Raw genomic sequence first — 4,888 nt, 5'->3', positions numbered from 1 at the left:
GGCGATGGGCCCAGACCCCTGCGCCATAGGATTTAGACCGGCGTGCTGACCTCTCTGTTGTGCCTAGGTAGGGCTGCGATGTGTTGATCTTCCGAGGCCGGGCATGACCCAGGAAAGTGTGTCCGGGCAAATGGGATCGAGCGTGTTGGGATATGTGGTGCACCCCTGCAGGGAAGTTAATCTATTCGAATAGCCGTGATCTTTGGTAACAGGACTACTTGGAGTTGTACCTTGACCTTATGACAACTAGAACCGGATACTTAATAAAACACACCCTTCCAAGTGCCAGATACAACCGGTGGTCGCTCCCTCATAGGGCGACGAGGGGAGGATCATCGGTTAGGGTTATGCTATGCGATGCTACTTGGAGGACTTCAGTCTACTCTCTTCTACATGCTGCAAGACGGAGGCTGCCAGAAGCGTAGTCTTCGACAGGATTAGCTACCCCCCTCTTATTCTGGCATTCTGCAGTTCAGTCCACCGATATGGCCTTTACACGTATACCCATGCATATGTAGTGTAGCTCCTTGCTTGCGAGTACTTTGGATGAGTACTCACGGTTGCTTCTCCTTCTTTTCCCTCTATCCTTGCTACCTGGTTGTCGCAACCAGATGTTGGAGCCCAGGATCCAGACGCCACCTTCGACGACGACTCCTACTACACCGGAGGTGCCTACTACTACGTGCTGCCCGCTGACGACGACCAGGAGTAGTTTAGGAGGATCCCAGGCAGGAGGCCTGCGCCTCTTTCGATCTGTATCCCCGTTTGTGCTAGCCTTCTTAAGGCAAACTTGTTTAACTTATGTCTGTACTCAGATATTGTTGCTTCCGCTGACTCTTGTGCCTTCGAGCATTTATATTCGAGCCTTCGAGGCCCCTGGCTTGTAATATAAAGCTTGTATTATTTTAATTTGTGTCTAGAGTTGTGTTGTGATATCTTCCCGTGAGTTTCTGATCTTGGTCGTACACATTTGCGTGCATGATTAGTGTACAGTCAAATCGGGGGCGTCACAAGTTGGTATCAGAGCCGACTGCCTGTAGGAATCCCCCTTCCACACTTCTTGGCCGAAGTTGAGTCTAGACATTACAAAACTTTTTACTAACATGACTGTCTGCCTTACGGGCCCACGTCGCCATCTGGGTGGTATTAGGATCTTTTACTCTTCGATCTTTACTCTGGGACTCTGTTCTCTCTTCTTTTCGGGTTAGATGAATTTTGTTACAACTAACATTAGGATCTCGTGATCACCTTCACCCGGAGAGCACCTTATTACCGATGATCGTCTGCTGCACGTGAAAATTTTGAAGATACTCTCCGATGTTTCCTCGAGACCCTTGTGCTCTTCGCCGTTGCAATTCCATACCACCCATAAATCCCTATGGGAAGCTACATACACTTGTCGTCCATAACTTCATTTCCAACTTGGTCTTGTTATTACAAGATACCCTGAAATACTTCGGATATTCCGAGAATCCTTTGTGTCTACTGCCTTGCAGTTCTTTGCCACCTGAATGCCCCTATGGATAGTTCCTCGCACTCACCGAGTATCCGCTCATCCCCAGTTGATTCATGTACTTCACAAAAGTCTTCGAAATACCATTCGATCTTCCGAAAATGCTTAGCTGCTTATTGCTCTTGAAATTCTTGCTTGCTTGCATTATGGTTAACTCCATAAGTATAGTAATCTTATTGGCAGCCTTTGTGTGACGCCCGGATAATTAAGCTACAGTGAACCTCCGCTAATGATGCCACGTCACCTCAGTTACTGCTGCCAATCCCTCGTTAGTTCAAAAACCGGTTCAAAATTCAAATTCCAAATATGGCATACAATAAAAGTTTTCAAACATTGAAACAAAAATGTTCGGGGTGAACCAAAAATAGCATAGATAATTGTGGTGGAGAAACCAAACCTTGATAAAATGTTTAAGGGCTCTAAAATGATTAAAACAGTAGTGAAAACAATTAAACAAATGCCTATTGAATTTTATAAAAATATTAAAACTATTTTATTATGGGTTAAGATTTAATCTAACAGTAGATTGTTTATAAATACAAATTTAGGTACTAGTTATAATTTTTGTAAATCTAAAAATAAAAGAAACTAGAAATAAAACAGTACGATAAAATAAATAAAAGAAAAGATAAAACAGAAAAGAGAAAAACTAAACTAACAAAAAAAAGAGAAAGCCCCCCCTGCTGGGCCAAGTGGCCCAGCTGGCCTCAGCCGCCCGAATGGGCCGCCCCCCCGGCCCAGCCGGCCCCACCACACACCCCCATAACCCCCCACCCTGGTCAACCGAAACCCTATCCACCCCCACTCACCCCCACGTCGCCCCACTCCCCCCTCCCGATCCGATCTGGATCGGGATCGATCCCCGTCAACCTCGCCTGAGACGCCCGCTCCCCCCGCCCCCAACGTCGGCGCCCGTCCCCGGCGCTGCCCCGCCCCGTCACCGGAACTCCTTCGCGCCCATCCTCTCCCTCGCGCGGCGCCCGCCGGAAGCCGCGGCCTCGACCCATCGCCGCCCGGAGCTCGACGCGCCTCCGCCTCCCTGCTGGAACTGCCTCCCCGTCTCCGCCGCGTCGTCCCCGACACCCCCGACCCCCGCTACCATTTCCCCTACGGCCCCAGTGAGCACGCGCCTCGCTTCCTCCCTCTCCCTCGCGCGCTCGCGCTCGTCGCCGCAAGCCCCCGCGCGCGCTCACCGCATCGGCCGCACGCCCCGGCTGAAATGCTCGCGCCACTACCTTCCCTCTCCCCGGTCTCTGCTGCGCGCGCCGCAAGTCTCGCCGTGACCTCGCGCTCGCCTTCGTGCCTCCCGCGGTCGCCTGCTCTGCCATCGCTGCCACCGCTGCGCCCGGCCGCCGAACCGCGTCGTGGCCGCGCCGGTTCCGCCCACCACTGCGGCCGCCGATGCGCCGTCCTGCTCCGCCCCACCTCCGGCTCGCTGGGCCGCCGCCCTGCCGTGGCCTCGCCGCGGCCATCTCCGACGCCCGGCGCCCGCTCGGCCCTCGCCCGGGTCTGGGCGCTCACAGCGCCTCTGCGCCCGTAACCCGCTGCCCGCACGCCCGCTAAGCCCCTGGTGCCTATGGCAAACGGGGCCCATGCCCAGAACGAAAAAAAAGATTTAATAAATAAATTAATAAATACTAATTAAAATATTAATTAATTGAAGAATTAATTAGTTTAATGAATCCTGATTAGATTAACCTAATCACTTAGTTTAGTTAATTAATCTATTAGTTTAGTTAACAGCCAATGACAGTGGGGCCCCACCCCTAGTTAGCTTAATTTAAACCCCGTTTTAAAATATGTGACACTGACAGATGGGCCCCATTGGCCCTGTTGACTGGTCAACTTTGACCCAGTCAACGCTGACTGTACTGCTGACTAGGCACTGACCGGCCCCATACGTCGGGTTGACCAGTCAACCCCTGTTGACTGCCGACGTCAGCATGACATCATGCTGATGTCATATATCCATTTTTGAATTAAATTAATTAAATATCAGAAAATGATTTAAATCTTTAGAAAATCATATCTTTTAATCCGTAACTTGGATGAAAATACTTTCTACATGAAAGTTGCTCAGAACGACGAGACGAACCCGGATACGCAGCCCGTTCGTCCGCCACGCATCCCTAACCTATCGAACTCGCAACTTTCCCCCTCCGGCTCCTCTGCCCGAAAACGCGGAACCTCGGGGATACTTTCCCGGATGTTTCCCCCCTTCACCAGTATCACCTCATACCGTGTTAGGGCACCCCTAGCACCGATACTTGTCATGTCATGCATCGCTATGCATCTGTTTGCTTAAATATTTATTGTTTCTTCCCCCTCTTCTCCCGCTAGACTACGAGACCGACGCTGCTGCTGGTACCCCGATCAACTACGGTGTTGACGACCCCTCCTTGTCTGAGCAACCAGGCAAGCCCCCCCTTTGATCACCAGATATCGCCTACTCTTCTCTATACTGCTTGCATTAGAGTAGTGTAGCATGTTACTGCTTTCCGTTATTCCTATCCTGATGCATAGCCTATCCTTGCTACTACTGTTGTTACCATTACCTGCTATCCTACTGCTTAGTATAGGATGCTAGTGTTCCATCAGTGGCCCTACACTCTTGTCCGTCTGCCATGCTATACTACTGGGCTGTGATCACTTCGGGAGGTGATCACGGGCATATGCGATATACTTTACATAGTTACATTACCTGTGATACTGTTCGGAGATGGGGGCTGAAGGGGCAGGTGGCTCCATCCCGGTAGAGGTGGGCCTGGGTTCCCGACGGCCCCCGACTGTTACTTTGTGGCGGAGCGACAGGGCAGGTTCAGACCACCTAGGAGAGAGGTGGGCCTGGCCCTGTTCGGCGTTCGCGGATACTTAACACGCTTAACGAGATCTGGGTATTTGATCTGAGTCTGGCCATTTGGTCTATACGCACTAACCATCTACGTGGGAGTAGTTATGGGTATCCCGGCATCGTGGTATCAGCCGAAGCCTTCTTGACGTCAGCGACGGAGCGGCGCGCGCTGGATTGGACTGGAACGCCACTAGGCTAGGTCTGCTTCCGGCCGCCCACGCAACGTGCAGGTGTGCTAAGGGCGATGGGCCCAGACCCCTGTGCGCTTAGGTTTAGACCAGCGTGCTGACCTCTCTGTTGTGCCTAGGTGGGGCTGCGACGTGTTGATCTTCCGAGGCCGGGCATGACCCAGGAAAGTGTGTCCGGCCAAATGGGATCGAGCGTGTTGGGGTATGTGGTGCACCCCTGCAGGGAAGTTAATCTATTCGAATAGCTGTGATCTTCGGTAACAGGACGACTTGGAGTTGTACCTTGACCTTATGACAACTAGAACTGGATACTTAATAAAACACACCCTTCCAAGT

This window comes from Triticum urartu, chromosome 5A, assembly GCF_056163025.1.
Source record: "Triticum urartu cultivar PI428250 chromosome 5A, HENAU_Tu73, whole genome shotgun sequence".
Classification (NCBI taxonomy): domain Eukaryota; kingdom Viridiplantae; phylum Streptophyta; class Magnoliopsida; order Poales; family Poaceae; genus Triticum; species Triticum urartu.
Note: the sequence above shows the minus strand (reverse complement) of the source record.